Genomic DNA, 10,360 nt, shown 5'->3' on the forward strand with positions numbered 1-10,360 from the left:
CATCTGGCTTTTGTCTGAAGTTTAGTCCCAAAAGTATTCCTGTTTTGCCAGGAGTTACGTTCTGACAGAAACCAGTTTGTCACATCAGCTGATAGAAATCTCTGAAACGTGACCAGCATTAAGGGAAAATGCACTGTAATATTTAACAAATGGCTGTTCATTAAGACAAGGGAAATCCACATGCTTCAAGTTATTCAAACAGCTAAACAGACCAGAGTGTCATCATTAGGAGATGAATATGACGTCAAACCTTTAACAGGGTTTCAACAGATTTATCATTTACTGTAAAAGTGGTGACAACTTGCATGTGAGCACTTGCATGTGATTTTGCTGACTCCTCAGGGTATGCTCTAGCACGTTGAACCAAAAATAGTGTGATTAACTGTCTTTCTGGTATGTTGTTTTGACACAAGTCAGGATAACCTATGAACTAGATCTTAAAGTAGGCCAGGAGAATAAAGGGAGGATGGGGAGTTCCCAGTGAAATTTGTTTGAAGACCAAAGCACCTGGGAAACTCATATTTGGTGTGAGCAGTTAGTTGTATCGTGTAGAGTATCACTCACTGTTGCAGTAGTTGCTTAAACAACTTTAGGTAACTAATTCAGTTTAGTAATTACAGTAACAATTTGTCACAGTTACATAAGAACAACTTTAACTGATGATTAAAACTTAATAGAACGCTGATTTCGTTAGCCCTCAGATTAAAAGGCACACGCATTCTCTACTCTCTTACAGTATCCCTCACCATGTTGTTTTTATTGCAGTCTTTCTGATTCAGTGTCGTGACTGCCTCCACTTTCACTAAATTCATAGCATGTTACAAATGTCATTTGCATCCTCTCTTTCTGAAAACAATGCTACAAACTTGATTTGATTACATTAAATATACAGTATGTACTGAGCTGATCAGGGTGAGTCATTACTTTCATTCAGGCCCAACATTTTTTCTTCTTAAAATTAAAAAAAAACACAACACTTGCTGATGATTTAGTTCCAAACTTTTTATTGCCAAGGACGGTCTTAAAGGGTTATTCATCTTTTTCACTTGTGCTTTAATCATCAAAAGGCTGCATTCTTGTTGTAAGAGTTGTTAAAAAGTGCATATTTTTGAAAGGTCCACTTTGTGCTGAAATGAAAATATGACAGAAATGAAAGCAGACAGGGTGTTCAGGTTAGTGCTATCTATTAATGATATTGTATTTTGTAGTTAATCTTTGACTTAACCTTACAAATTAGAAATTTGTCCTAAATTTAACACAAATGACTATAAGTTTGTTTTAGTCTAAGCACCATGAACTGTGGTATCACTGGTGTCAGTGGAGCAAAGTGTGACCTGAAGAAGCTCACCAGTAAAATCTGCATATCATACTTCATTTTGTGTATCGCTGTGTCTTTTCAAAGTGACTTTTATTGAGACATCACAAAACACTAGGCAGTTTATTTTACAGACATTAACTGATAGTTTTCTCACAAGTAGCTGATGAAGGAAAAACTTGGCCTCATCTTCATCTAGAAACGCATGTATCAGTCCTGTATATATCCATCATATACCTCATCATATACTTTACCTTATTGCTTTATTCGGCAAGGATGTGGTGTATTTGTATGTGTTGTTTAAGGACAGATATGTGATTGATGGTTTTCCTTATTGGGACAAAATTAGCATCCATAGTTTGGTTGTCAAGCACATTCAGCTTGAGTTAAAATCAGCCCTCATTTGTGTCCAGTTATGGTCAGAGTAGTCAGTGTAGTCAGAATAGATACAGCAGTTAATGCATTGCAGGGAAATTGAACTTTCTTTTGTGAGGACCAAACTGAGTTGCGTTTGTATGCATTCTCTCATATGAATTCGAATTAATAGTGTGATTATGACAAATAAATTTGCCATGTTCTCACAGGTAAGATGTCATGGTTTAACCAAAATAAAGCTGCATTTGGCCTCATTTTCAGCAGTGAGTAGAGTCTGGTTAGCCAAACATTTCCACAGAGGCCATATAACATTTCTAATGTAGCTCTATATATTCTTCTCCTCGAGTTGGCATGGGGTTACAGTGAGTGTAGTGGTATTTGCTCACTGCAGTGTATTTCACAGCAGTCTGAGAACACACCAAAAATCCAAATAAAGATGCAGTGGTCTCTTTAAATCACATCCACAAGCTAAGCTCAGGAAGTTTTGGTATACATGTAAATGCCACTTGCAAAGAGATATATCAAGCAAAATACAGATTTGCAGTCAGCAGCACATTTTGTCACTTTTTTTGGTACAAAGGAGAGACAAAATAAGATGACATTAGAAGAATCATTCTCACTACAAATAAACTTTATTGATTGATCTATCAGCACATATTGTAGTGATGCCTGAGGGGGTGGACACCCTATGGAAATGCTTTGCTTACATGTGCACATATTGCACTGCATAGTTACTGTTGCACAACCTATTCAAATGTTCCTATTGCATTAGAAGTGGTCCTCCTCTCTAGTTTTATCCTATGTTATCTGACCCCATTGTGATGTCTGTACAGAGGGGAGTGAAAATGTGTGAGTGCGTCACCTTAGCAACAATACACGGATAAACCCTGATATTTCAGATAAGATAACCTGGGCAGATAAACTGGACAAAGAGGAGGGCTCATGAGAAAAGAAAACCATAACGCCTTGAGCATCGTTTCCATGGCAGCCAGGGTCTAAGCTCAGGCGATCTGGTGTGTGGAAGAAAAGTGGGGGTGGTGTTCCATACCAGGCTATTACATAAAAGCAAGCAGCTCAAGAGTATGTATAGCACATAAAACAAAGAACATGGTTTTACAAACCATGACTGTGGCTCTTTTTAAAAAATGTCCAGAGAAGTGTTGTATTACCAATCAAGACATACTACGTACTTTCACTTTGACGTTTTCATCACACAGCAGACTATTCACCATCAATAAAAAGGCATCTAAACTGCAATTCAATCAGAGGTTCTAGACCTAATCAGATATCTTGACTCCAAACAGCAAATGAAGTACCATCCTTGGCTGCATTTGGGTTTAATCTCATCACATGAACACAGACTCTTCTGCTTTGGAGGCCCTTTAGCCCCAGCTATCACCGCTATCACTGGTGACAACAAACTAGCTGTCTCTCTTCCCCACCCCCAACCATCCACCCACTCATCAGTGGGTTTGGGGACATTATTGTTTGGGGACATGTACCATAAACCACCACAGTGTGGCTGGCCTAATGGTTGGAAACTTGAGCAGCTGTGAAAGCAGAGCTGCACAGTTAGACAGAGAGGTTAGAGAACCCTGGACAGAGGAACACGGACAGAGATCAGACCACCACCATTTGTGACAAACGTCATCAGCATTTCCAATAAACAAATGGCAGTTTTGATGAGAACCGTCCTGACTGTCGTGATAAAACCTGACCTTAAAGCTTTAGATCTTATTTTTGACTGGTAGATTCAATACATTTACTAAAATACTTTCCCGAGCTGGATAATGGGACGCAACAAGGTTCAAGTCAGGTTATATCTGAATTTAGCACAAAAAAAAACTTGAAACTCTGACTGTTTGGACAAGGATATTCTTTGTGAGCTTGCTGTGTGTGTCCTATTAAGTTTGGCCATCCTGCTGCATGTGCACCACAGCTGACCCAGTGATAAGAAACATGAGAGAGTACAAGAAGTGACAGGCCTGTGAATAAGCTTCATAGATTTTTAACATACAAAAACGTAAACAGGCAACACATTCTCAATTTATAATAAATAATATATAATAAATACAACTCTAACTACTACAGCACCAGGCCAAGAAATAGTAAATAAATAAACCCCAGTAAAACAAACAAACAAAAAAAGGTTGTCTTACACTTGGTTTTTGAATGGATTAAACAAACAGGATATGATATTAATTATGCTGCGGCCATGTCATATCATTCAGACTGTAATTATGAGCAGTCTAGAGGGAAAAACAGTCTTTGTTGGCCTTCAAGTTGTAATTCAAAGTTGGAGATATTAAGGACGTCTGGCAGTTGTGGCATTTCTCACTTCACAAAAACAACCACAGACGTGTCAACAAACTGCTGGCTGCAAAGCCACCATCACTAGCAGTTATATCAAATAGTTTAAAGCAATCTATGCACTTTCTATTTGTATGTATGAATTGCTACGAACACCTAAGACAACAGAACACTAACTGCTGCTGCAACATTAGCAGTGGCATCTTGGAATAATGCATGAAGGCTGCATGAAAGTCTGAACAGCACCAGGTTTACTTGTTTGTCCCATTCGGACATTAACTATAATGCAGCATTGGTGAGCTTCACATGTGCTAGTAAGCAAGTGTTTTTACATTTACACAGAGCAAGTGTTCCTGTTTCCCTCCTGCTTCAAGTCTGTATGATGAGCTTGTGTGTGAAATACAATGTATACTCAATTTGCATTTTTGCCAAGTGTTAGATCAATCTCTCATATCTGTTACAGTAATCAGTTAGCTTAGCGTAAAGACTGGAAACAGAGGAAAACAGCTGGCTTGGTTCTGTCCAAAGGCAACGCTACTTCTACTTAACATGTCATATCTCATTGATTTAATCTGTACTAAATCTGAAGTTTAAAAATGTAAATCTGTCATTTGGGGGTTATATACCGTCCAAGAAACAATCTGGCACATCACACCTTGTTTAAAATCACACTGTGTTATGTTTTATGTTCCCCCGACACCAAGCTAAACTAACTGGCTGCAAGATCATATTTAGCAAACAAACATGAGACTACCAAGTGGATTTCCAAGTGCAGTCCTTACAATCATTATACACTGCTGTGATTCATTTAGGGTTTTACCTCTGTGTTTGCTCCTCTGTGTGGTGCATAGTATATGAAAATAAATGCCAGTTTTTCTGCATTAAGTTATTTTCTATGTTTCTATGTGAACATTTCTGTTTATAGCCACAGAGGAGCAGCTTGCGATACAGGTTGTGGGTTAACAGGAAGTTGTTTAAAGTTAATGAGAAAACCCCATGTGCTGATCATTCAAATCCGGTTTTTACACCACAGTGCTGACACATACAAATAGAAACCCAATCATGAAACCTAAACCTATGGTACATAGGTTTTTACTGTATCTCTATCAGTGTAATCATAAGTGCTTTCTTCATGCCTGAAGAGCACATAAAGTAAGCTGACACGCACTAAGAGTCATAGCAAACATGAGAAGTTGTAAACATGGGTCACAACTCCACCTGTTTTTCTCCTCAGTAGCTGGCTGACTAGACTAGACAATTTTTTTCCTCTCATCTTTTTCATTGAACTCCCTGTTCTCAAGTTGCTATTACACACCTGAGACAAAACAACAAAAACAAAACAAAACTCTCTGTTTTGGGTGCCTGCCATTCAAGAACATTTATTATTAAGAACATTTTAAAATTGCTACATGAGTTTGCCCAGAGGCGTCTTTCACTCGTAATTACTTCACATAGCAAATGAGTCTCCATGAACTCCTTTTCACCTCTCTCTGTTTTTGTCCACCATTAATCTGAATTTAATTAAAAAATGATATTCAATCACTGCTATGTTTTAAATAAAATTAACCCACAACCAGTTGTCTTTATAACTGATTTGTTTGCTTGAACTTTCTCTCTGAACAGTTTCTTTCCCCAGGGCTCCTGTTGCGTTTTCACCTCCCCCCACTGTCAAATCCCATCCTGCAGTTTACAATCCCCCATTCCAAGACCTTCAGGAACCGTGAAGGCAACACCACCCCCATCCTCCAGCCACAAAGATAATGGAGGTCACACAAGTTAAGCACAGGGTGAGCAAAAATCAGGCAGAGCCATGACTTAGGGCCTGATGTGACTAGAAAAACAAAAAAACACTTTGATCAGCAGTTGTGGGAAAAGGTACTATTGGAGTTTATTCGCATGAATTTTCAGAAAAAAGATTTGTGGTATGTAATGGATTTTATTGAAATTTAAATAATAAATTAAAATTTTATTAAAATGCCATATGTTTCGAGCACTCAGCTCCCCGGTCACAATTAAAAGTCATGCCCCTCTCACTGAGCTTCACTGAACCACATGTTATCCTGCACTAAGAAAAAACTAACCTGGGACACATGTAGGATGTTCCTGCTTGCCTAAAAGCATTAGGTCATTTGAAGACAGGATGACTGAATGTTTCCTTTGGTTTTGCAGATTCAGTCATTCAGAAATAGAAAATTGTAGAGTTGCAATGTCCGTCTCCACAAGAAAACCTAAAGGAAATGTTCATTTGAGAGGACTGACACCACTCTCACATCTCCCCGCTAATATAAAGCATTACCTTAGCTTAGCAGAGAGAGTGGAAGTGGGGAAACAGCTAGTCTATCTCTGCCCAAATGTAACAAAATCCACCTATCAGCACCTCTATCTATAATCTAAAATATAAATTGGTATCAGTAATACAATAGTAGTAATAATAGTAGATAGTTTATGGGTGTGATAAACAACCAGTCCAACAAGACTGAAAACAAAGAAGACATGATTTTTACTGGCAGGTTCAATGTGGAGGTATACAGAATAAACAGTTTTAGTCTCCTAATACACCAAATAGGAAATCTGTACCCTGATGGTGCATGTTAGGGACTGTGTAAGCTCAGGGTCCCTGTAATAATTTCTAATAAAAACATCAAGAAAGAGCAGCAAGGTGACACTCTGAGGAGCAGAACTAACCATCAGCTGGCGGCTCCAGTTCAACACCCTGTGTTAGCAAGCACTGTCATTCCTAACTGGCCCCCGCCCAGCTCTCTCATCTCCTTGTGAAGACCAAAAATACTCATTTTTGCAGTGAAATCGAACGACATCACTGATCTGATTTTTCTTCACTGGCATTTTTCTGCAGTGCTTTAGTATAACTTTGTTTTCTAATGTATTTAAACAGCACATCAGTGTAGCCAGTTCTGCATGCCACTGACAGAGATGAGCATGTTAGCTTTCTTCAGTATATGAATATTGATCAGATTATTATGGACAGCAGTGTGAAGATCAGTGCTCCTGCCAAACTGTAAAATGGTTTACACAAACAATTAGCTATGTATTTATTCTTCCACTGTTTAACCAGGCAAGATGAAGGAGGCCTGTTACTTATTGTCTGACTAGATTAAGATAAGCAGTGATTATATCTGATAATTGAAAAACAGTTTGTTCCCCTCACCCTTCACTGTATATCGCTGTCTTTTGTATCATAGGGATGTTAATTCAACCTCTCTACTGGCCACAGTGTACAGATATAAAGTCATTTTGTTCGATATTTCAAAACAAGAATGAGGCTAAAGTATTACAAGAAACACTGGTCAAAAAGACAAACAGTCGTGACAAAAATATACTGCAAGTCTGCACTAAGAAGTACAACTTAGGTTGATATCCTGTAGGGTACAACTTATGCAACTGAATGCATAGCGGAGCAAATCCAACAATTTCCACTGCCAGAGTTCTGTGGAAAATTCCAAGATCGGGTATGTTCTCAATTAAGGCAGTCTACTCCACCATGAAATTCAAGGCCCACTCCCAGAATGACTCTGCACTTTTTCTGTGCAGTGTGCCAGCAGGTTTTGTATGAATCAATCAAATATTCATTCACATCCACTTCCCAGCAGAACATGTTGAAGTTATTTTCTTTAATCTATTTATCCTTATATTGCTGATCTTTACAGATTACACGTACCCTGCTGTCACATTCATACTGAGTTCAACCAGGATGAATTGACATAGAGTGAGGATGTACTGAAAGATTTCAAATGAATGAACAGCATTTGACTGAAGCTCAGTCTTCTCAAATTGCATGTGAGGAAGCAAGTGTGTGTCTTCTCTCTCTCAAGCAGTCATGAGGGAAAAACACTTCCCTGGCTGGGGGTCTGTAAGAAACACAAACACCCGGTAAACTAACAAACCACAGTTAATCCCAACAGGGACTTCCTGGGTGATGCTCTCTAAAATAGTTGTTAGTACAGCTTCGGCATCGCGGTTCATTTATAACGTCACACAAGAAACAGACTTACATAACATCGACTACAGCTTTGTTGTGACAGCCTCCAGAAGACAAACACAAAGACGCAGAGTCATTAACATTTCAAAGTCACAATGACCACCTTCAGTTTTTGCATAAGTTTTAATGATTAGTCCTTTTTTTTGTTCATTTAAATGATTAATGCACAAAGAGATTTAATTTGGAATCCCAAACTGAGGTACAAAGTTGAACACTGATGTATCCTTTTGGAAACAAATGTTTGATTTTGAAACTCCTTGCTGGCTGTGTCGTATAACATATACATATGCACAATGACACACTTATATAACTATAACTGATGGAATCAGAAAAAAAAAGAATCACCGGTGATTAGATCTCTCCAACCCCATGCCTTTTCTCTGGTTTTCTTAAAGATCTTAATTTTCATTTTTCATGTGATATAAATTATTTATTTGCCCGACAGATCCCTAAACTGGGGTTTCAGATACATCCATTAGCCAATAATATATCTGAAAGCTTACATGAGGAAATTTACCAGTTTATATGTGTTGTTTATGTGGGAAACTGCAAAGAGGGGGAACTCCACAGACACCAGAATTTGGTATGTGTAGACAAACAAGATAAGGTACATAAGATACATACATACATAAGTTTAAAACACAGCTTTGTAAAGGTGATTTGCTAAGTGTCCAATTTCAATCTATTTTCATGGGAAAAGTGCAGTGCAGACTAACATTGTCCATTTAATTACAGGATCAGTCTCACGAGAACCTTTCAATTACTTAATACATGCAGGCTGCTTAAACCCTCTCTACAATGTAAAGGAGAGGACCACTGTCTGGTCAGACGGAAAGAGACAGCTCATTTTCTCCCTGTAGGACAGTGATCACTATGTCAGCAACAGGAGGATTTTGTCCAATTAGACACTTACAAATGACAAGATATGCCAGATGGAAGAAACTAATATAAGAGCAAACTCCATCTATCATGATTTTGAATAGTTCCTGGATCACTAGCAAAGGGATATGGGGTCATCTACTGACAAAAAACTGAATTGCAACTTATTTATCCCAGAAGAGAAATAACTGCACATAGTGTACTCAAATCCAAAACCAAATAGTCACACCAAATTGAAGCCATTCCCCATTTTGACCATAGCATACTGAACACACACAACCGGGAAAACGGGAAAGAAGAACTGTTTCCATCAAACTATTTTCATGAAAAGAGAAAAAAGGAGCTCGTACACTGCTTTTCTTTTTCAATGGTTAAATGAAAAACATTCTTTTATTGTTCAGAAAAGCTTACATGAGGATATTTACCAGTTTATATGTGTTGTTTATGTGTGGGAAACTCCACAGACACCAAAATTTGGTATGTGTAGACAAACAAGATAAGGTACATAAGATACATCTAAGTTTAAAACACAGCTTTGTAAAGGTGATTTGCTAAGTGTCCAATTTCAATCTGCTTTCATGGGAAAAGTGCAGTGCAGACTAACACTGTCCATTTAATTACAGGATCAGTCTCACGAGAACCTTTCAATTACTTAATACATGCAGGCTGCTTAAACCCTCTCTACAATGTAAAGGAGAGGACCACTGTCTGGTCAGACGGAAAGAGACAGCTCATTTTCTCCCTGTAGGACAGTGATCACTATGTCAGCAACACGAGGATTTTGTCCAATTAGACACTTACAAATGACAAGATATGCCAGATGGAAGAAACTAATATAAGAGCAAACTCCATCTATCATGATTTTGAATAGTTCCTGGATCACTAGCAAAGGGATATGGGGTCATCTACTGACAAAAAACTGAATTGCAACTTATTTATCCCAGAAGAGAAATAACTGCACATAGTGTACTCAAATCCAAAACCAAATAGTCACACCAAATTGAAGCCATTCCCCATTTTGACCATAGCATACTGAACACACACAACCGGGAAAACGGGAAAGAAGAACTGTTTCCATCAAACTATTTTCATGAAAAGAGAAAAAAGGAGCTCGTACACTGCTTTTCTTTTTCAATGGTTAAATGAAAAAACATTCTTTTATTGTTCAGAAAAACATATGTCCACAATTACATGAAGGTCTATACAAAGGATTCCCTATGAAGTTGTTTTTATTTTAAACGGAGCTAGTGATTTTCCACAGTCGATGGTAAATGTTCATAAAAATGACGAGTGCACAGCGACATCATGAGGCCATTGTAAGAAAATAATCAGAAACTTAAAACAGAAATGTAAACATCTGGAGCTTTGCAGTAAAGTGAAACATTCATTAGCCAAATCATTTGCTTTCATCATCAGTGTAAACGGGCCATACTAACAATATAAAACAGACAGTCCAATGAAACTGACCATTTAAGCAATACTTA

This window comes from Lates calcarifer, linkage group LG17 (assembly GCF_001640805.2).
Source record: "Lates calcarifer isolate ASB-BC8 linkage group LG17, TLL_Latcal_v3, whole genome shotgun sequence".
In the NCBI taxonomy this organism is placed as follows: Eukaryota; Metazoa; Chordata; class Actinopteri; family Centropomidae; genus Lates; species Lates calcarifer.